General features: G+C 43.3%; 1 long non-coding RNA gene across 1 annotated transcript in view; it reads left to right on the top strand.

The window, feature by feature from the left end:
* Positions 1-11,738, top strand: part of LOC128325117 (uncharacterized) — a 62,339-nt gene extending 50,601 nt beyond the window's left edge. The window contains exons 2-3 of the long non-coding RNA XR_008307269.1: positions 8,346-8,432; positions 10,946-11,738. This is a non-coding gene — a long non-coding RNA (uncharacterized LOC128325117). The remainder of the gene's footprint in view (positions 1-8,345; positions 8,433-10,945) is intronic.
* The last annotated feature ends 12,735 nt before the right edge of the window (positions 11,739-24,473 follow it).

Consider the following 24,473-nt stretch of genomic DNA (forward strand, 5'->3'; position numbering starts at 1 on the left):
AGTATGTATACACTGATTGGCTGCACCTCTCCAGGATTTCAGTTGGGGATTTCCCAGTCCTACCCAGAGATGTCAGGGATTGAACCTGAGACCTTCTGTATGCAAATAAGATGCACTTCAACTGAGCTATGGCCCTTCCCTTACATCAGCAACCCACCAGCCCCAGTGCCCAAGATGGAGCATCCTTTCCAGGCTCAGATAGCTTTTCACTTTCCAGAGAAATCTTCCATTAAGGAAGCATCACTCCCATTAAGGAATGTTAGATTTTTAGCCAGATCTAAGAAACTGGCTGGGCAATGCCTTTGGGCAAGACCAGAGTGATAGACCCATTCACCAGCAATCAGACTCCATTCTCACAATAGTACATTAAAGATAGTTGGGCAGAGTCAAGGATCACAACAAGAACAGATATTTAAAGTCATCAAGGCTCATGAAACAGAACATTTAATGGCTGAAATTGTCACTATGTGAAAGCTACTGTGTCAATGGTCCTGAGCTTGCACCAGACAGCTCTTGTTGTCCCTAGACTGCTCAACTTCGGCCCTCCTGCAGATGTTAGCCTACAACTCCCACAATCCCTGGCTATTGGCCACTGTGGCTGAGAATTATGGGAGTTGTAGTCCAGAATAGCTGGGGGGCCTAAGTTGAGCAGGACTGCCATAGAGCTTCTATGATCTTTTTTCATCCTTTGGTTCCATCACAGAAGCTGAATTACAAGTTATTATCTAGCCTTTCAGCATGCCAGCTACATTCTATAATACATTCATGGTTTTCAAAAAACATTGTTGCAGGTCCTACTTGTACTTTTTATTTCAACAGATCCCCTCCTGTTTTGCTGCAATATTCTCTGAAATGTGTTGTATGCTATTTCTTTTTGTTCCCCCCTTCCCCATTTATTTCCTTTAAATGAATGCAGCTGGTGCATTTTTCTAAACGAAAAGTGTCAGAGCCAATGACTGCCTAGAAATGTATGCCCTTTGAACTAGAACTTCCCCCACACTACCTTGTTCCCAGATGGCTGTTTGTTTAGTGTTTAAAAGGATATATACTCTGCATGCGTCCGGAAGACATTTAATACTTTACGATTATTTCACAATTTTCTTGCTTTAAAAAGATGTTCAAAATGGAATCCTGGCAAGTCCTGAATGTAGTTATATTAATTCATCTTGCGGCTAAACTGCACATCACATAACTATCTGGCAATGAATTCATGTAATGTGATCATGTGCTGGGGGGAGCTTTAACTCTTAGGCCCCCACCACAGTCTTCATCATGTCCAACGTAGTTGCTGTTTCCCTGGGAAAACATTTATTGATATCTAGTTTATAAGAATCAAGTACATCAACTGTTTAAGTTGTAAATGTCAAGTACATCAGCCCCAATCATGAGCTTAATGTGATATCACAATAATATCTGGAAACGGCTCTACGTTTTACATAGTGATAATGTTTGCTGCAGCTACTTCAGTGTAACACTGAACAAAAAGGTGAAATTCTTTAAATGACTGACATCCACAGCATCCACAGGAGGCAGCGCAGATGGTCAAATATTGCATCCTCTTCTGTGTGCATGATCACAGCAACAGTGTGGAAACTCTCTGTAGCGCAGCTGCCTCTTTCTAACATGCCACCAGTAGGTTGCTCTGATGTCAGTCAATATTTTACTATTTTGCATAAACACTTGTTTAAACATTTGTTCAGACCTCACCATGTCCAGTTAACAAGATCACAGGTATATTATTATTATTATTATTATTATTATTATTTTAAAAGAAACAACAATTTATTTGTTAGCTGCTGCATAAAAAATTCTTCTCTGAGGCTCACAACACACTATTAAAGCATAAAATAAAAACACATGACACATTAAAAAATAACAGACCAAATGGTGGCGGAGGGGTTTGAGAAAATGCAAAGCAATTTTAAGACTCTTTTAAAATCAGTTTAAAAATCAAATTTAAAAATCAAAATTTAAAAGGCCTGAGTGAACAAAAAGGTCTTTACCTGGCATCTAAAAGAACAAAGTGATGAACCCAGGCAAACCTCACTTGGGAGGCTATTCCATAAACAGGGTGCAACCATGGAAAAGGCCCACCCCACCCATGCCACCTCGTTTGGCAGCGGCACTCAGAGCAGGGCCACCAGAGATCTTAAGGTCTGGATTGGGACATATGAGACAGGGTGCTCTCTCAGGTAGCCTGGTTCCAAGCTATTTGGGGTTTTAAAGGTTAAAGCCAGCACTTTGAACTGGGCTCAGAAATGGACTGGGAGCCAGTGCTCCCAGGTATCTGGCCTGGGGAAAAATAACTCTGCCTGAGACCTTGGAGAGTTTCTGTCTAGATGGACTGATGGTCTGATTTGGTATAAGACAGCTAGAGGTTGAGGTTAGAGCAAACTGGGCTCTGGGGGGATTCGGTTCCTCTGGGACAGGGGATTTTATCTGTCTATCTATCTATTGATCCATCGATCGAATGATCTATTTGAAATGTGCTTGAAACTAATTTTTTGATTCATTTCTAATTGATATCTAATTCTGAAAATTCATTTTGAATTTGAATCAAATTTCAATCTGGTACAAAAATGCAATTCAAATTTGAATCTAATTTAAATCAATCTGACTCTGTTTTGGCACCTTTTTTAACCAATCAGGGGGCCTGAATGGTTTTTTAAAAGAGGCCAAACAGCTCTTGAACTGAATTGGAATCAAATTTCAAATATTTTATTTGAATTTGAATCAAATTGCCCTTTTAAGGGGTGATCTGATTCAAATCCAAATCACTCGAATCACCCAGATTTGAGTCAAATCAATTCAAATTTGAATCGATTTGCACATCCCTTCTATCTATCTATCTATCTATCTATCTATCTATCTATCTATCTATCTATCTATCTACTACCCCAAACTTCTGTCTCTGGACGGTTTACAGAAAAATAAAATAAAACAAAACAGAAATTAAAATTTTAAAACAATTTAAAACCAGAAGTCTAGTTAAAAAGTTTGGATGAATAAATGCCTCTTTAAAGACTTCTTAAAATTTTTCAGAGATGAGGAGGCTCTTATTTCAATAGGCAGCACATTCCAGAGTCTTGAGGCATCTGTAGAGAAGACCCATCCCTGTGTAGCCACCAGATGAGCTGTTGGCAACTGTAGACAAACCTCTCTGGATTATCTCAATGAGCAATGGGACTCATGGTGAAGAAGATGTTTTCTTAAATAACCTAGGCCTAAGCTTTTTAAGCTTTATAGTTTATAACCAGCACCTTGCATTTTGCCGAGAAACAAATTAGTAGCCAGTACTCTTTCAATATTGGAGTAATATGGTCTCTCCAAGATGACCCAGAGACCAACCTGGCCTCTGCAATCTGTACCAACTGCAGTTTCTGGACTATGTACAAAGGAAGTCCTACATAGAGTTCAATGCAGTAATCAAGTTTGAACATTGACAGCATATGTACCATTGTTCTGAGGTTGTTTATGTCAAGAAACGGACCCAGATGCATATCAGTTGAAGCTGATAGAAAGCACCTCTGGCCACCGCCTCAACCTGGGATACCAGGAAGAGGTTTGGATCCAGTAGCACCTTCACAATGCATATCTGTTCCTTCTTGGGAAGTGTGACCCCATCCAGAACTGGCAGATCAAAATGGCCTCCTGAATTCCGAACCTGCAGAATAAGTACCTCTGTTTTATCTAGATTCAGTCTCAGTTTGTTATCCCTCATCCAGCCCATCACTGCCACCAGGCAGGCATTTAGGGAGGTTATGCCTTCTCCTGATGATATTGACATGGAGAAATTGATTTGGGTGTCATCAGCATACTGATAACATGCTGCACCAAATGTCCTGATGATTTCTCCTAGTGGTTTCATGTAGATATTAAAAATCACTTGAGACAGTATGGAGTCTTGGGGGACACCATGTAAAAGTTCAGATTTTGAAGAGCAACAGTCTCCAAGGGACACCATCTGGAATCTCCCTGAGAGGTAGGAGCGGAACCACTGCAAGGCAGTGCTTCTGACTCCCAGCCCTCTCAGATGGTCCAGAAGGACACCTTTAACTTTTCCTGTTGTATCATACTGTTATGTTATAAAGTCATAACCCTTTGAACAGTATGAGCTGAAATGCTAAATATAGACTAACCTGGTAATCTTCACACAGTCCCTTCATAGGAGACAGCCAGCAGTTCACAATTGGAATCAAATCCTTATTCCAATAGCCCATGCTGTGCCAGTTGACTGTATGAAAAATAGCTTCCAAGCTGCCCATCTCATTCCTGGGGAGAGGGAGTCAAATACTAAGAAGGGAGTTTGGGACAGTTCTACTTTAATAATCAGAGTTGCTAAATCATTTATTTGTAAAAGAAAACTAATGCAACCCTGCCAGCAACAGCCATCCCTTTTACTGAGCACAGAATCGATATGGCATCAAGTGGTTTGGGATGTTATTAATCAGAAAACTAGCATGTGGGAACTGGGAGATAATAACACTGTCACCAAGCCAGCATGAACCTGTGGAGCAGTGAAGCTGGGCTTGGGGTAGTTCTAATTACTCCTCAGGACCATGTTTACCTTTTGGCTGCTTTATAGACCAAACTCCCAGCTGCGCCTAGCTGTTTTCATGTCACAGCCATTGAAGCCTGTACTCGAACAAAGTTTTCCCAGTGACTGAAAGAGCAGAACTAGGAAATCCACTCACTGGTGCATCCTCTAAATAAATGATTGACTGACTGACTAACTAACTATCTAAATAACTTCTGTTGACAGCTCAGAGACTTCATCTCTGTTTCTCTGCACCACATCTTCTTTTTATGGTTGTTGTTGGCTTTATATCCATATTGCTACTGAATAAAGGGTAAATGGAGCCACCTGGCCAATCCATTCCAGTATCCTATCCCATAACAGCATTTCTCTGTTTGCTGCATGATGAACACATTCTGTCAAGGCTGAAGCCTACAGAAGGACCTGAAGGTAAAAGCAGAGGCGCTCTTAGGACCAGGCCACAGGGATATGGCCCGGTCCTCAGCCACCTGGGGCGGCATCTGAGTAGTGCCGGTAGCCGAGTGGGAGTGGGGATGTCGCACTGCCTGTGCTACTCCATTCCTTCTGGAGTGGCTGCTGGGCTTGACCTCTCAGCCCAGTGGCCCGCTCCTCACAGCAATCAAGGGTGCCATTCCTTGCGAGAATGAAGAGTGTCCTCACAAGAACTCTGAGGAAGCTCCTCGCAGTTCTCAAGGGCCGCTGGGCTGAGATGTAGAGCCTGTGGCCACTCCCCAGTCCCACTCCGGGCAGAGCGGAGGAGCACACAAGCACAGCATAGCATCCCCACTCCTGCCTGGCCCCCATCCATTATTGCGGTGGCCTGTGCAGATATCCGCCACCAGCAGTATTTCGAGCCCCCCCCCCCCCAGCTCAGCTCAACCCCCCAAACCTTGGCCACATGCATGGCATAGCTTGAATTTTTGAAGGGGCATTGCCACGGCGAGGCAGGGTGGCAACAGGCAGGGGGGGGGCCCTCGACCTTTCGGCATTGTTTGCAGCATGTAAACTTTAACCGGGGGGGGTGGGCGGGCTCTGATACCTTTCAGGTCCAGACACCAAAATTACCCAGGAACACCCTGGGTAGGAGATCTTAAGTCAGCAATTCCACCCTTTGACTTCTGCTGAGCATTCCCCCCACACACACACCTCAAAACAGAATTGCAGTGAGATCAGCCAGACAGACAAGAGCTATCCAAATACCCCCTAGGTCCACCCCTGAGTTCTAGGCCTGAAGGTGAGCAGATGTAAACCAAGATAGATTTCTGACAGGGCAATGGCAGTTTCGGATCCACACAACTATCTGTCCTGCTAATTAACACTATGCAATTGTTTCCTTGTATATTCTGTCTGCCTACTACACCTACTTATGGTTTCATAGTAGATTGTAGCAGATCATATATTCTCTCAATTAAAAAAAACATATTCCCTCTAAATTAAAAAACAAACCCAGAAATCAAGAAGACAGGTTATAGGAGTGTTCTTCATTGTAAGGCCCAGAGACCAGTGTTGGCCCTCATTAACCCTAAGTGTGACTCCCTGACAATTGTTCATTGGGCCTGTGTGAAGCTTAGGCCAAAGCTGAATATTCTGCACAGCCCGCCTGGCACTTTGTGTAGAGACAACCATTCTCATTGTGCAGTGCTGTGCTTTGCCTAGTCCCCAGGGGCTCCTTTAAGGGAAATGGAGCCCTCTTGAGCTCCTTCGCCATTTTGGAAGGTGTGCACAGATTCCTGGGAGGTGCAGCTCTCCCCTCTCAGTGAGAACTAGGCCATTGTCTATTGTAGATGTAGATAATGTGGCAAACTAGTTGGCCACTCATGCAAGCTGACAATCTGAAATCTAGTTTTCTAAGGGGCGATTCACATGCGCAGGCAAAACTGGGTAAGGACGCCCAGCCTGGTTTTGACAGCCACGTGGCTGCCAGCAGCAGTAAACCCTCTTAGGGAGCCCACCGCTTAGCCTAGGTTTTGTGCACAAGGGCACCCTTAAGCCGAACTAACTGCTCGCATGTCAGTGCCACATGGCTCCGCGCCACCTACACTTGAGTAGCCTCCCATACAGTGCCAAGAGGATCCCTAGAATGCACTGTGCTCTTGCACAGTGCATTCTAGGAGTTCCGGTGGCTAAGAAGATATATTCCAGCCCCTGACCCTCCACACTGCCAGCCTGCCACCCTCCATGCTGTCTGGGTGGGTAATCCACCTGTCCTGGAAGGAGCCCTCAATCATCTGCCAGGGAGGTAAGCATTTTAAGGTGTCCTCACCTGCAGTTTGGAGCCCTTTCTTACTGATCATGGTAAAGGACTCACTGTGTTGAAATTTTTATTTATCATTTTTGTATAGAGGGGCATTCAGTCATGAGCACCTTCACCTGTCTGCCAGTGCAGGTTTATCACCTGAGAGGAAACTAAAACAATGTTGCAATCCATTTGCAAACTACTGTTAATCAGTCACCATACACTCTGGAAATCAAAATTCTTTAATGCATGTTGGAAATAAAGATGACTGATGTCCCAACAAAATGCTTGTTCAGTAAAGGAAGCATGCATGCAGCTGCTGTATTCCAGACTAAAGCAATGTAGTCACTTGCATGAAGAATGTGCATGATTTTAGCTCTCTCCCATTCCCTCTGAAGAGCTCTGTGCCATCCAAAACTATGTCTCTGAGAACCACACAGCCCTCAGGGTCATATTTTTTGGTGGCACAGAGGCCCTCAGAGGGAAAGGGAGATTGGTAGAATTACCCCTCCTGAGTGTGAAGGCCAGCACTGTTTTAGTCAGTAATGTAAGAGCTTCACACATGTTTTCTTTGTTGCCGGGGTGCTTTGTTAGTCGGGATCTTGATCAATGACTTTGTTATGGTCACACATTTGCATATCATTGTTTAGGGCAATGGTGATGGCCATGATTTTTTCTTTAAACACACGTCAGGCTACTGAGATACAGGTGAAACTCAGAAAATTAGAATATCGTGCAAAAGTCCATTAATTTCAGTAATGCAAATTAAAAGGTGAAACTGATATATGAGACAGACGCATTACATGCAAAGCGAGATAAGTCAAGCCTTCATTTGTTATAATTGTGATGATCATGGCGTACAGCTCATGAAAGCCCCAAATCCACAATCTCAGAAAATTAGAATATTACATGGAACCAAGAAGACAAGGATTGAAGGATAGAACAATATCGGACCTCTGAAAAGTATAAGCATGCATATGTATTCAGTACTTGGTTGGGGCCCCTTTTGCAGCAATTACTGCCTCAATGCGGCGTGGCATGGATGCTATCACCCTGTGGCACTGATGAGGTATTATGGAAGACCAGGATGCTTCATTAGCGGCCTTCAGCAATTCTGCATTGTTTGTTCTCATGTCTCTCATCCTTCTCTTGGCAATGCCCCATAGATTCTCTATGGGGTCAGGTCAGGCGAGTTTGCTGGCCAATCAAGCACAGTACACTGTATACTTTTCAGAGGTCCGATATTGTTCTATTCTTCAATCCTTGTCTTCTTGGTTCCATGTAATATTCTAATTTTCTGAGATTGTGGATTTGGGGTTTTCATGAGCTGTACGCCATGATCATCACAATTATAACAAATTAAGGCTTGACTTATCTCGCTTTGCATGTAATGCGTCTGTCTCATATATCAGTTTCACCTTTTAATTTGCATTACTGAAATTAATGGACTTTTGCACGATATTCTAATTTTCCGAGTTTCACCTGTACTTTGTTTTATTATTTATTTATTTAACAAATTTATATACCACCCAAAATGTATGTCTTTATTTAAACAAATCCCAACATTTTCAGATGATTCAAGAGGAGGAGGAGGAGGAGGAGGCTGAAGTGAATCCAATTGGCAGCTGAGTGAGAGGAAAGAAGGAGCATGGTCCAAAGGTACATGATACAGCCACCTTGCTGAAGTTAAGCAGGTCTTGGGGTGGTCAATGCTGAGACCCATGTATGCCACCTTTGAGAATGGGATGGTAAGCTCAGCTTTACTGAGCATCTGCTTTGCACGCAGAAGGTCCCAGGTTCAATCCCTGGGCATCTCCAGGTAGAGCAGGGAGAGACTCCTCTCTGATATCTTGGAGGAGCAGCTGCCAGCATGGGCGTAATTGGGAGGGGGCAGCCAGGGCACATGCCCTAAGCACCACGGAGGGGGGCACCATGCCAGTGCCTGCCCCCCCCTCCATTGCCCACCTGCCCAGCCCCAGGGTCCCTCAGCCACTTGCTGTTCTGCTTGCCCTGCCCTCCGGCCTAGGAGTGGCCTGCAAACTGCAGAGCTCTTCTCTCCCCGCCTCTCAGCTGATTGGCAGGTGGGCGGGACTTACAGAGAGGCCTCTGTGCAGGTCTCCCTGAAGTCTGAACTCGGCAGGCCCCAAGCAAGTCAGGAGGCAGGCAGGCAGGCAAGGCAGGCAGAGTTCTCTGCAGCAGAAGACCCTCTGCCCAGACCATCCAGCACAGCTTTTGCCGGGTAGAATGGGAATTTCTTTTTGTGGTTAACTCCACCCCCCATATATAGGGATATGCTTGCCATAGGGCTTTGATATGGGAATTCTTTACTGAATTTGTTCAGAATTCTGAGAAAACATACATAGGCTCACACTCCATGGCTGAAAGTCTCCTTTGCTAATCTGCAGTGAGGGACCCATTTTAATAATTAGTGTTTCTAGTGTGTTCTAGGCATTAAAAGTAGCACAAATATATAGTACTCAATGTATATCACTATATACTGTGAAGTGTGTGTGTGTATTCAGTGAAATGTATTTCTAGGCAGCGTACTTATTTTGAAATATCAGACTTAAATCCTTGGGGGCCTGGGATGTGTGGAGGCCCTGGACTTTGAGGGGCTGGGGGCCCATTTTAAAATCTCATCTTGGCCCATTCCAACCTTGCTATGCCCCTGGCGGTCACTACACAGGGGTTTCTGCACAACACCTGCACAGAAGAAACTTCCATGTAGAAAATGTCTCTCTTATAAATTGACCCTGAATTTTCCATCCATGACTGGGATATCTGAGAGTTAGAGTCAAAAATAAAAGAACAGCACACTGCTTGTGACAGGAAGGGGCAAATTACAATGATTTCTTAGTCTGGCAGGGGCTGGTTTTGGCCCTGGCAGAACTTGGCTGTCTGCTCCTGTTGCAAATTCCTCTGCCTAGTGTGGCAAACTAATGTATCCTCCTCCCTCCTGGTGTCAAAGTAAGCACTAGAATGGTGAATGCACATATACCCCATCATGAGCCAACAGTCATTACAAGACAAAGGCTGGCAGGAATCATTCACTGGTTTCTAGACTCCCTCCGCCCCGCCACCTTCTTCCTCCCCTATTTTGCTAGTGGCTATTTGGGCAGGTGATCCTCTAGGACAAAGTCATGTTTTTTTTAAAAAGCATGAGATGAGACAGAGAAAATGACACTTGGAATCCTCACATAACTCCTGTTATTCTAAGTCTTTAACAGAGATGGCTCATTTTTTCAGGTTTTGAGCAACAACCATGTCTAGATGGTACAGTGTTCCTTTTAACAGGGATTTCCAGATATTGTTGACTACAAGTCCCATCATCCCTGTTGGGATAGGGGCCCAATTTCAGTGCTTGCCCTAGGCGCTATTTTCCCTAGATACGCCTCTGACTGCCAGTCAGTGAGCCCTTTCTCATGAGTAGTAAGAAAGAGAAAGAGGCTTAGTGGGAAGAAAGCTTTAAAAAGCTTACCTCCCTGCAGATGATCCAGGGCTCCCCCTTTGGCGGGTGGAGCGCCCTCCCAGACAATGACCGGCTGCTGCTGGTAGCTTGGGGCTTATGGTGCCAGAATGCATTGCCCTATGTTGCCCCACCACCTGAAGCAACTGATGCATTTTGGGGCTCCCCCTCCCCTCCCTGGAGCTGTCCGGGATCCCCACCATCTGCCAGGCATGGCTGCAAGCAGTCATAGCTGACAGACAGTCACAGAAACAGGGTTAGGAGAGCGCTCGTTCTCCTAACCCTGTTTTAGAGGGTGGCTGCCTAGGCAGGTTTGCTGCCAAGGTGCCACCGGGATGAGGCCTGATCCTGGCAGTGCACACATGCAGGCAAAACTGGGCCGGGCTTCCTTAGTCCAGTTTTGTCTGTGCATGTGAATAGCTTCAGTGTTGACAATACTGAGCTAGATGGACCAAAGGTTTGCTTCAGTATAAGGCAACTTCCTACGTTCGTTCCTGTGTTCCTATGATTAATTCTTATGGACATGGCACTGGAAAAGGCTATATGCTGGATCTTTTTTCACCATATTAAAATTTTATTTAATTCAGGAGGAAAGAGAAGGAGGGAAGAAGGAAAGCCCCTCTTGCCCACAGAACATTTCCAGCTAGCTCTTTCCTATTGGAGTGAACCATTTTGCTTAGCTCAACAGATTATTGTTTTTTTCCAGGGATGGCGAGGGAATAAAAACAAGGAATGGAAAAGAGAAAAATGCTGTGCTCCTGAGATTTGTTTTGAAATTACAGCTACTCAGGACTCCAAAGAGTTCTTAGTTTCCAAAGGGGATTTAACTTTCTGGGGATTTCCTTGGCTGCTGCTAAACCAGTTAATGTTTCCCTTCAAAATCAGGGTGATGCTGAAACCAGTTTATCCTCTTTGGGGAAAGAAATCAGGTTGAAGCAGGAAGCAGTTTATTAAAGATTTAATGGAAATTTACAATAGAGAAGCCTAATTGCTATGGAACCTCAGGTTCTAATAGATTAAAAATTAAAGACCAAGTGGCTTGTCATAAATTGCTTGTTCTGCAATATATTTTTATTAGAGCAGCTAATTCTGTTTGGAATGCCCTTCTCTGGAGCCCTTTGTACTCTGGACCCATGAATCTTTAAACACAAACCCAATTTAACAAATTGCTAAATCAGCCAGAAGGAACTAGAATAGAAAACAAACTTTGGCAACAAGTAGCATTCACCTAAGACAGCCCACGCTATCAGCTGAGAGCAATTTTGCATGGCAACAGTTTATACCTGGAAATGCTGAATGGAGCAGAAAATACATGTGAATCATATCAGCTGTGGAGTGTGCATGTATGTCAGTGTGCATATATGTCACTTAAAACACACACACACACACCAGAGACACACTGGAACCTCAATCACAATATAAAAATAAATATACATCTATACTTGGTTTCCAGATATAGTCTCACTCCAATGCTTTATCAAATTTATATAGAATTTATGCAGAAGTTAATACATATACATTTATGCTTGTATCTCTTGTATATGTATTCATTTCTTGATAGTTTGATAAAGCATTGAAATGAGCCTGTGTATGGAAAACTTGTGACTTGTAAGGATTGCACTGGATTATATAAATGAATATGTTGTATGTGGATCCTGCTTGTTGGTATTTCTTGTCAACTGTACAGATTTATATATTCTCCTACCTTAATGTCGAGTGTGTGAACTGTCCTTGAGTTTTGCAGAGGGCTGGCAAGGAGGCTTGTAGCTTTGCAAACTAATTGTAAAGATTGAAGTCTAGCATGATATATCTGGGTATTTGCAAGTCCATCTCTGTTCAATATGCAAATTTGTACGTTAACAGATATTGCAGATTTAGACTCCAGTTCAATACTCTCTTTGACTGAGGAACCTGACCCTGTAAAAGGATGATCCTGAAATCTCCAACTAGTTGGAGAAGCTGTTGAGGGATGATTTTAGCTGTGAAATGATTTAACTACACTACAACTAGAAAATTGATTGCCTTGCTTGCTTGTCTGATGGGAATTTGTGCCTTTGTAACCAATTGCCTTAATAAAGCCCATTAAACTATAGAAGTTGTTGTGACTCCTTCCGATTCCAGATCCTACATGGCCACCACAAAAAAAACTGAGTCAGCCACTGTTTGGCTAGTGACCAAGCCTTGTTTCCATGACTGAAGGGTGTGAATGGGGGCATTGCTTACAACAAAGCAAGAGCCTGAAACAACAGTACAGGTCAAGTATCCCTTATCCGGACTGCTTGGGACCAGAAGTGTTCCAGATTTCTGACGTTTCTGGATTTTGGAATATTTTCCCTCACGGTCCCTCAGTCTGAGCTCAAAACTTTCCCTCACAGATGCTCAGTCCAGATCTTTCCCCCTCTCCTCAACCCTTGGCTCTAGCCGTAATTAGCTTGCCACCTCGTCTTAAGGAGGTTTTCTATTTTAGCCACCTTATTGCTGCCACAGCCTTGAAAATTAGCCTGCCAGATTGTGAAAAGTAGGGTTTTGTTTCTGCAGACGAATCGGGGATCAACAGGAAGCCTGGCACAAGAGGCAATCCAGTGGGTGCAGACAGGAGTGCCCAAAACACACTTTGCCCTCCTCTGTGGCACCTCCCGCTGTGTGCAGTGCTGGCCAGTTATGATTCCTTGGCAAAATATTGACACTGCCAAAACGCCAGCCAGCCACCTGTGCACAAGCGCAGCACACAGAGCAATATTATGATGGTGTGTGTGTTCGTGTGTGAATGTGATTGCCATAGCAAGCCTCTGAATGCATGTACAGCAGGGCTTAGCAAAGCATGGGTTTGTGCAAGATCCTAAATGCACCCCGCCCCATGCACCGTTTTATTGTTTGGGATGACGGGGAGAGGTTGCAAGCAAAAGCAAAGGAGAGGGGGCTTCTTTCCAAGAAAGCAACAAGACGTGCAAAAAAAAGGTCCCTCTGCAATGGCAAAATCCTCAAGGAGTTATTCTCTCTGCAGGCTCATATACAGCAGCCGGCCGGGTGCTTTGATCCTTGCAAAGCCAGACAGAGCGACCCCCAGAGAGTAGAGTGTTTGCAGGTGAAAAATCTTACAAGGGGGGTTCAGGAGGAGAGAGTCACGCCAAAAAGGCAGGCATTTGACAGGAATCATACCAACGCCCTCAACAAAACACGTGGTGTGTGGCTCGGAGCAGCAGTGCACTGCCGGGAGTCACCGGAGAGTCACCAAGCTGAGTGAGCTGAGGTGTTTTTTGTTTGTTTGTTTGTTACGGCGTGGTGTCTGGATTTTGGACCATTCTGGATTTCGAATGTCCAGATAAGGGATACCTGACCTGTAGTTGTATGCTATTCAGTCCAAAGAAGCAAGATGGATTTGTGTGTGAGAGATATGCACACTGGGCAATGCATATGGCAAGGCTATCTATGTTCTGCTCATTGGTTTACAAGTAAACCAAGTAAATCCGATGTGATGATACTGAGAAAAGCATGCCAACTGCTGAGCACTGTGACAATTATTCAGTAATCAGCCATTTTTGCAATATGTTTTCAGACAGCTTTCCAGTCTGGACACTGTAATTTGGTTCCGAGTATATATTTTACTATGACAATCTCTTCCAACCATGGAGAAGGTGTATGGACTGCAAAAGTATCTGTATTTATCATACATTAGACCTGTGTGCATTCCAAATTTTTGAAGGTTTTGTTAAAAATGGCTAAAGATGGTGAAATCTGGCTTGTTTTAAGCCAGAAGTTTACAAAAACTTCTGAAACTGAAGACCTGCTTAGGTCCATCATTCCACCAGCACCTGGGGGAATCTGTCCTTTGCCTTCATCAAAAGGGGTAATAGCATGCCTCCTTTTATATTTCTGGAATGGATGGGCATACAGTTATGAAATCTGGCATACATGAAGTCCCCATTGGCAGGACCATGTGTATTCCCCACCCCCAAAGCTATGGGCCACTCCTATGATTTTTGATGATTTTTTTTTAAAAGGCTAAACATGGTGAAATCTGGCTTGTTTCAAGCCAGAACTTTACAAAAGGTTATGGATCTGAAGACCCTCCTTGGACCCTCATTCTACCCTCATGTTGAGGAAAAAGGACATTCCTTTGATCTTATATTTTTTTTTTCCTCCCCCCTTGGAAAAACAAGCAGACCTTTTAAAAGGCATTAAAATGACTTGACACCTTTTAATCCCTTAATGGCTAGAGGGGAAAGTGGGAAATTCTTTCTAACTACAAACAGAAAGATTCAATGTACTTTCACTTTTACTGACTAGGGTCATTTACACGACTGGGTGGGTGGGGGGTTGGGCACACTGGGGGATGGCTACCCCAACTCACTTTCCCCTAGATGATCACAGAAATGCTGCTGGGACTGGGAGCACTGACCACGCTCCAAGATGATCCTAGCCTCCAGATATCCCACAATGCACTGCACCACAAGTGGGGTGCATTGACGGGATCCCTTGCCAGACAGGTGCTCTAGGTGCCCATCTCTGTGTCTCCTCAGGCTGCATATTTACTTGCAAGTGTTTGATTTATTAGTCATTTATTTATGAGTCATTTATTTATCACATTAAACGTTTAAATTTTAATGTGTTTTTATCTATTGTGATTTTTATCTGTTTTATGAATTTTAAATGTTTTATATTTTATATTATACTTTTATCCTATGAAATGGTTTTAACTTTTTATTCTGTGAAATCATTTTAATTGTTTTAACTTTGTTTTATATTTTAAATTGTGTACATTGCCTAGAGGTACCAGGGAGTAAACAAATATTATAAATAAATAAATAAATAAATAAATAAATAAATATTTCCTTGAATTTCCAGTTATGTGCTACACTATTGAGTCTCCTGCTGGTATGTTTCCAAGAATATGGGAAACACCTATATTGGGCAGCAGTGAGATAGGAGGATGCTGAAAGGCATAATCTCATACTGCACACAAAGGTGCACCTAGGTAATTTTGGAGCATGGACCTAAAGGACTTTGGAACCTCATCCTCCCCTGCATATTAAGCATCATCGTGTTTGGCTGGGCAACTACACCACCCGTGACAGACTAAAGAGGATTTGGGGGTCCCCAGGGGCTGTGGAGGCCCTGGACCTTGGCCCTGAAGTCCAGAGTAAAGGCGCCTCTGACTGTGCAGGAGGAGGCACTGGTAAACCCCTCCTGTATTCTCTCAAAGAAAACCACAGGGCTCTGTGGGCACTGGGGGTCAACACCAACTCATGGGCACAACTTTACTTTTTTACTTTATTTTGTTACCAGTATATGTGGTGCTGGGGCTAAGCTGATTTTGTGGATAGCCTTGCCTGAATCCATAACTGGAAAATGCATCCTCCAGCTCATCATCCCTGAAATTAGAAGCTGAGAATGAGGGTTCACCAGGCAAGCAAAGGTGGAAGGCAGTCCCTTTTACAAACCTGGCTGATCCAGGGACTTCATGGCTGCCTTTTCAAGCCTAATGAGGGGTCTGCAGCCTAAACATACAGTCAATCCCAAACAGCTCTCTAAGTGGTAAATTTCCCAGAATGGAAGGATTTCCAGAAAGATTTCCCATCCTTCGTTTCCCCACAGGGGCATAGTCACAAAGTCATTGTAGGTGGCCCCACGGCAAGGTTTGGAGCAGCCCCTGAGGCAGCTCCCACCACTGCCACCCCTTGCCTTCACAGCTGCCACTGCTTGGCCATTTTCTTCCCGCCATTAGTGCTGCCACTCAGGCCACCCATGGTGCCTCCCTTTGCCGACGCAACCTGTTGATGTGACTGCATTGGCATTAGCACAATGACCCATTCCAGTAAGAACAGGAGTCAGTGCAGCGATGTCATTGGACTGTGTCAGCAAGGTGAGGCACAATGGGTGGCAGGAATGGTGGTGGGCGGGGCACCAAGGCAGGACTGCTGCCAAACACTGCCCGGGCATCAGCAGCCTGGTTGCTGCTGCCCCCTCCCATACCTCCTAGAATTATGCGCCTGTTTTTCCATGGAAATTTCCCATTTCTAAAATGTCTTTGGCTGACATCCAGAGTAGTGAGAGTTCCAGACTACCACTGTACTGTCGCATGAGCGGGGCAAGGGGCGATTATCACCACAGTTCCCTTCCCTCTGAAGCTGACTGTGCGTCACCATAATATGTTTCCAATTTCTAGCCTAAATCTGCTTCTTTTTACTTTCAAGTCACTGGTTCTAGTCCTGCCTTCAAGAGCAACAGAGTGCAAGCCCTATGTGACAGTGCTTTGGATATTTGAATAAATGCCTCTGTCACATTCCATGACCCAGAATTGCTCCCCCAATGCTTATGGGGAGCTGTCACTCTGTGCACTCCTGCAGAAAGTCCCTGCAGTGTGCTGGACTGCAGTGTTCCCTGTGTCAGGGATTTCCAGATGTTGTTGACTACAACTCCCATCACCCCAGCCAAAGACTGTTGCAGCTGGGGATGATGGGAGTTGTAGTCAATGGCATCTGGGAACCTGCATTACAGGGAACACTGCTAGACTGATGGAATATTTTGAAGTTTTTATGTTCCATTCCATTTGCAACAAATAATAGAATGGATAGAAGCACAAAACAGGTAAAAAGCAGTTAAAATATATGCTGACATATAGCGTAAAGTATAAATACCTAGACTAATAAAATGAAGTTCCTGGGGAAACATGTACAGCTTCCTATCTGGAAAGATCTTGACCCACCAGTCAGGAGTCTCTAGGCTGGAAACAGACCTTGTTAAAAATGAAAGCTGGAATTTCCCTCATTTTCACCAATTTTAAGTTTTGAGAGAGAATGTCTACGTTCAAAGGGCAGGGTTAAATTATTTTATAAGGGTACTTGTTGGGCTAGCTGCCTTTCAACATGGGGTCCATACAGACTAGACATTACTTGAGCAGCAGGGCCACTCTGGAAGCACACTGCCTGGTCTGCTTAAATGAACACTTGATCGAACTCTGGTAAAACAGAAGTCGGCTGTGCACAGCACTGGTTGGACAGTGTCTGAATCCTCTGCCACCCCCTCAGCAGTTTTGAAATTTAAAAAGAAATACTTTGAATGCCTTTTTAAAATTGCATAAGAATAGAAACAACACTTTATACAAAAAAGGCCAAGCAACCTGTGTGAAGCATAGGAATAGGGACATAACTCATGACAAAAAAACAACCTGTGCTTTAGTGGCACCCCTCCCCCCCCGTAAACTGTATTGCAAAGATAAGGGGAGCCAGGCTTGCCTTGGCAACATTGGAAGTTGCTTTGTGCCGGGAGGGACTGTTGGTCCATCTAGCTCAGTGTTTTCTGTGCCGGGGGGGGGTGGGTGGTTCCCAGCTTATGGCACTCTAGATGTTGCTGGGCTACAGCTCCTGTCACCACCAGGAACAAGGTATGTGGCTGGGGATGGTGGGGGTTATAGTTCAGCGACTGGAGTGCCACAGGTTGGGAACCCCTGTTCTGTATTGACTGGCAGTAGCTCTCCAAGGTTTCAGGTGGGGGTCTCTCTCAGCCCTACTTGGAGATGCCAGTGGGTTGAGCCTGGAACCTTCTGTATGCAGGCAGATGCTTTGATGTGGAGCTGTGGCTCCATCTCCAGGGTGTGTGTGTCTTGTGGTGCTCGCATGTGGTTTCCCATCCAGGTGCAGGCCAGAGCAGGCCCTGCTTAGCAAAGAGAACAATTCATCTTCACTACCACAAGAGCAGCACTCCTTCCGGTGGGGGGGGGAACCCATGTGTGGGTTCAGAGGTATAGCTCCTTCTTGTTCATAGAAGGCACAAAGCACCAGAAGCTTTTCCTGTGGAAATGAATGAGAATTGTGGAAAAGCACACAAGTTGCTTGTTTCACAGTGAAGACAAATGTAATATATTAAGAGCACTGGGGATAGTTGGAAAGCATCTTACTAATGTTCATGATCATTTTCTGTTCTGGGGTGAACTCTGAGAAATTGGTTCTGCATGTTTCCAGGATGGTGATTTTGGGTTGGAGGAAAAGCCATCTGTGGAGGATGTTTATTGGCTTGTACTGGTGGCATCACCAGCTTTCAGTTTTGTGACCAAAAAAAAAAGTTTGATCTGGTTGGAGGAGGGGTAAAGGTGAATGATGACTGTATAAACAAATGCCTTTGCTTTTTAACAAAGTTTGTTTTCATTTGTTTTATATGATTTAAGGTTTAATTGTTGTTAGGTTTTAATTGTAAACTGCCCAGAGATTTTATATGGGGTGGTATATAAACACAATAATTAGATAAATAAATCAATGATTTGTACACTGCCTAGAGATTTCTATATCAGGCAGTATTGATTGAGTGAGTGAGTGAGTGAGTGCCATGAAATCGGTGTTGACTATTAGTGGCCGCATAGGCAGATTCTCTCCAGGATGATCTGTCTTCAACCTGGCCTTTAAGGTCTTTCAGTGGTGCATTCATTGCTGTTGTAATCAAGTTCATCCACCTGCTGCTGGTCAGCCTCTTCTCTTTCCTTCAACTTTTCCTAGCATTATGGACTTTTCAGGGGAGCTGGGTTTTTGCATAATGTGTCCCAAGTATGATAGTTTGAGCCTGGTCATTTGTTCCTTGAGTGAAAATTCTGGATTGGTTTGTTCTATGATCCATTTGTTTGTTTTCCTGGCTGTCCATGGTATCCTCAAAAGTCTTCTCCAGCACCAAAGTTCAAAAGCATCAATACTTTTTCTGTCTTGCTTCTTCAAAGTCCAGCTTTCACATCCATAGAGTGTCATGGTGAAAATGATTGTCCAAACAATTCTAATCTTTGTAGGTATAGACATGTCACAGCTAGGCCCACTAGGAGTTTCTTGTTCTCTTTCTCTCATTTTAACTGTCTTTCTGAAATACTAGAATATATTCCAAGCAGTGATACAGTTTACTCTGCATATCCTTTAATTATTTTCAGAGTATCTGGGAAAAGTCAAATTCTCCATTTATTTTTAAAACTTATGTAATTTTGATGCTACAATGCATAGTAGAGAATTAGACAGGCACTTCTGTTTAGTTTTCCAAGTACACCTCCACATAGTATTTGGGTATTTCATGAGCCCCAGCATACTGAAATTTGTAGTTTTCCAGCATTTTTTGCTCTGGCTACATCCACTGCTAAATAGTTTTTGAAATATTAAAAGATTAACAAGCTTGACTTGTATTTTTCAGCTGATATTATGGTAAAGTTATCTGAAAGATGGGTGTCAGTTGTTTGGACATGGGGCGCAATTTCAGTGCTTGCCCTAGGCGCTTTCCCCCCTAGATACGCCTCTGATTGCAGTCACATTTTTTCACTGTGCTCCTTGACTTTCATTACTAGAGCTTGCAGATCATCCACGTTCTCAGCTATCAGTGGTGTCATCAGTGTAGCGCAGGCTATTGATATTTCTTCCTCCAACTTTAAAACTATGCTCATCATCTTCCAATCCAGCTTCTCGCAGTATATGTTCAGCATATAAATTGAATAAAGAAGGAGAAAGTAGACAGCCTTGTTTTACTCCTTTGCTGATCTGGAACTGGTCTGTCTCACCATGTTCTATCTGGACTGTGGCTTCCTGTCCTCTGTATAGGTTTCTCATGAGAACAATGAAATGTTCTGGGATGCCATTTTCCTAAGAATATTCCACAACTTCACATGGTCGATGCAATTGAAGGCTTTTCTGTAGTCAATTAAGCACATATTGACTTCTTTCTGCTATTCTTTGGCTTTCTCAATTATCCAGCGTGCATCAGCAATGATGTCTCTTATTTCTTGGCCTTTTCCCAAACCATCAGGTGATATAGAAATCCAATAAAATGAATGAATAAATAGATTTCAATTTCTGTGAAAATAGTGTGGCAGTGAGTTCTGTGGGCCTAGTGTGTAGTAAACAGGGAAGAATTTTTTTATACCTTCAGGATACCAATGCATTGTTGCTTAAAGTTTCAATGGGTTTTTAAAAATACATACTTGTTGAATGCTTTGTTAATGCAAATATTTTCACTGAGCATCTGGAATGAAACATTTCAGTATGTTTCCAGCCAAATCGAAGTCTGCCAAAGGAGCTTCATTTTGTTTAACAGTATCTGTTTTTAATTATAGGTGTTCGGTTTAAAGACACAATGAATCAGCATGTTGTGAAGGGATGGATCCATTTGCAAGTAAGATCACAGCGACCTTTCATCTTTCATCTACATCAGAGCCTTCATATAGGAGGAGATTAAGCAGGTTGCCTGACTGGAAAAGTCTGGAGAATAAAAAGAAATGGTTTCCATCATGACATTTGTGAGGTCAGAAAGAGAGAATTTGACTTCAAATTAAGATTCACAGCAGGTGCAAATGAGACTTTTTTTCAAAGCAAAAAAGAGAAACGAGTAAACATCTTTCAGACGTTTCAGATGCTTATTTCAGAGTAAACATCATTAGAATATAATAAAAAAGGTTAATATGGCAATACTTGAGACGAGTGGGAAATTATGAAATATCCTTCTGAATGAAGTGTCGTTTTCAAAACAGTGTTAGATTTTAGGGCCTGACCCATTAAGCAAATTAGGTGTGGCGAATGTGCACACAGTTGCACATCAAATTTGTGTACACAGATGCCGAAGCTATAGAACAACAGCTGGTATTCATGCAGAGTTTTTACTGCTTGAAGATGAACAAACAGGATGAGGTGGAAGATTTAAGTTCATCTTCAGCAAACAGCTCATCACAAAGTCTGTTGCTTATAATGCCTTGTGCCTAATTGCAAACTCCTTTAATTTCAGTTGTTTGTGGAAGTACTTAAGTGTAAATGTAGAATCCCAGTGATTACTCTTGCAAACTAAACACACAAAAGTGTATTTGAAAACAAGCATACTAAGAAATGGATTAGGGATGGCTGGCCTATAAGGGATAAAATTATGGAGCTGCTTCAGATGTTACTTCCTACTGATGCTCATCTTGTTTTCACCTACTATTGTTTGTTCAATATATTCATTTATATCCCGCTCTTCCTCCAAGGGGCCCAGAGGTTATGTTTATCACCATATTTCACAAACTTGTGAGGTAGGTTCAGCTGAGAGAAAAGTGAATGGCCCAGAGTCACCCAATCTGTTTCAGTTCCCCTGCTAACTGAGCAAAGAGGAACCTTTTAAATGTGGTGATTCTCTTTATTTAGCCAGGGGAGAGCAACTGGCCCTATACACCCCCAGCACAGCATCCTCCAGTGGCTGTTGTTGGTGTCTATCTCATGTTTCTTTTTTAGATTGTGAGCCCTTTGGGCAGGATGGGTCATGGCTGCAGCGAGGGCAGGGGGCAAGGAGAAAGTCCCCCCTTTTACATTTTTTAAAAAATGCTGCTGTGTGGCAGTGACAGTACTTGCAGGGAAGGTGAGGGGCGAGTTCCTCTTAACTTAAATATTTTCCTTGACCCAGGGAGATTGGGATGGGCGTGGCAGTGGTGGTGGCTACAGGGAGGGTGACAGAGAGGTGAGAGCTCCCCCTTTTACCAGGATGGGGGATGGCAAGCTCCTTCCAGCTCCCCTCTCTCCTTCCAAGTGACTACACAGGGCTCTCGCCTCTCTGCTTCCTCCACATGGAGGAAGGCCAGAAACAGGCTGCATAGCAGAGAGGCTCATGATGAGCCTAAAACAAAAGAGGCTACATTTATTTATTTAGCTTATTTGTATACTGCCCCAAATGCATGTCTTTTGGCGATGTACAATGAAATGACATAAATTAAAATGTTAAACATAAAAATAATTTAAATCAATAACTGATTCTATAAATCTAATTAAAAGTCTGGATGAATAAATATGTCTTATCAGCCCTTTAAGAAGCTGTCAGAGATGGAGAAGCTCTTATTTCTGCAGGGAGTGCATTCCAAAGCCTTGGGTGGCAATGGAAGAAGTCCCATCCCTGAGTAGCCACCAGACAAGCTGGTGGCAACTGCAGATGGACCTCCTCTGATGATCTCAATAGGCTGTGGGGCTCTTAACAGAGAAGGCATTCTCTTACATTTAAGAAGTGAAGGAAGGACAGATCACCAAGGATGAGTGCAGATGAACAGATGAAACTTGTAGGTACAGTGTCAGGAATGTTAAAGCTCAGGATGAACTGAAGCTGGTGAAATATACTAAGAGCAACAAAAAGGCTTTTTCAGGTATGTTCAAAGTAAGAGGAAGGAGACAGTAGGCCCACTACTCAGTAAGGATTATGAAATGTTAACAGGTGACAAAGAAAAGGCAGAACTGCTCAACTTCTATTTTGCCTCCATCCTATCTATCTATCTATCTATCTATCTATCTATCTATCTATCTATCTATCTATCTATCTATCATATTTAATACTGTCTGATATGTACATCTCTAGGAGGTGATCTTCTCAAAGGGGAGCTGCATGCAACCTGACAAAAGCCGCATGAGTGGTGAAGGTTCAGGATTATAGTTCAATACTGGACCAATTCAGATGAAAACAGCCCTGCACACACAATAATGTCAGGACCGTGCTAGGAACATGCCTACTCTGACATCACTGGCAGACATCCCAACATGTTTTTGGCCCATACTTTAATAATGTGAGAGGGGCATTCATCAGAATTGCATCACTAAATGCACTGCAGAACAGGATTTTGGAGCACATGTAGAGGGGTAATTCAGATTAAACAACCTGTTCAGATGAAAATGACAGATTAAAGGGTGTGCTGTGAATGCACCAGCATGTCTGCGGTAATGTCAGGGTGGGCGTGTTCTCAATGTGGACATGACATTATTGCATGTGCATTGCTATTTTAATCTGAACTGGTCCACTGCAAAGATTGATAGCTTTTCAAGGAGTTGGTCAGGAAATAGGTAGCAATGCTGAATTTGTTCAAGTATTTAGGACCAGATGAATCACATTCTAAGTTCTATAAGCACTTGCTGATATATGCTCAGAACTTCTGACTATGAGAAATCCTGAAGAATGGACAATATGACAGAAGAAGGGAGATGAGGTAATGTTCCAGTCTTTGAAAAGGGGAAAGATAGCATCCAGGGAAACTACAGACTGGTCAAGTTTGCTTCAGAACCAAGGAAACTACTACAACAGATTATAGAGCATTCACAGAAGCATCTTGACATGAATGCAGTGATAAGTAGAAGCCAGCATGGATTTATCAAGAATAAATTATGCTAGATGAATCTCATCATTCTCCCCCCGACCCTCAGTTACTAGTTTACTGTTTTGTGGGGATGCAGTGCATGCAATCTATATGAATCCAACAAAGCATTTGACAAAGTTCTTCATGGTATTTTGGACAGCACACTGGTCAAATGTGAGCTAGGTGATCAAACTATCAGGGAGATTCCAAACTGGTTGGGAAACCATAACTGGTAGTGTGCTAATCAGTAGCTCTACATAAATCTGCTTTTGAGTAAAGTGCTGCAGGACACTGAGCTGGGACCAGTGGTGGAGCCAGGGAATGGAGGCCCGGGTTCTTCCCCATTCCCGGCAGCCTGCCATGCACGTACCTGTGCATCAGTGATGCCCCTTGTGCATGATGATACACACATGTGGGCGTGTCCTGATTGCTGGAAGGCCTGCACAAGCCCTCCAGAGCACATTCCCAGACAACAAATGCAGGCTGGGAATGTTGAAAGGCACCAATCAATCCCCTAGTATTTAAAATCTGTCATGGAGGGTGGAGGGAACCTGTGTAACAAGTATACACTAGACTCTGAGAAATTACACTTAGACGCTGAAGAAAATACTGTTATAGACCTCAGAGTTAGCTGGAATGGCTTCCAATATGCATTCTAGAGCAACAATGGTTTCCGTTAGAAAGCTTAGCTTTTGACTTTCATAGAACAAACAGTTTGTACTTCAATAATACAACATTTACTATGCAAAACAGCATATCACATATTGCTGTCACGGCTGTGCTTTAATAATGTATCCTAAAACTCACAACATGCTCAGAAAGCTATAGGAATGAGCAGGACATTCCAATCCTCAGAGATCTTGTATTCATATATCTTAAAAGTGAAAAGAAGAAGATTAAACAGTGCCGTAACATCAAAGAACTACTTTCTTTACAATTTGTCTAAACCAATTGCATTCACTTACCATAAGACTCACAGTTATTTTATCCATGCTTCAATGGCCCCAAGAACAGAATACTAGGTTAAGTTTCCACCCCCATCTCTTTCTAGTACTTTTTTAGTACAAGCAATGAAATTACACATGAGCTTAATCTATAATGAAGAGCAAAGTTATTCCCTACTATTGATGTCCACTTCGCATCT

This window comes from Hemicordylus capensis, chromosome 4 (genome assembly GCF_027244095.1).
Source record: "Hemicordylus capensis ecotype Gifberg chromosome 4, rHemCap1.1.pri, whole genome shotgun sequence".
In the NCBI taxonomy this organism is placed as follows: domain Eukaryota; kingdom Metazoa; phylum Chordata; class Lepidosauria; order Squamata; family Cordylidae; genus Hemicordylus; species Hemicordylus capensis.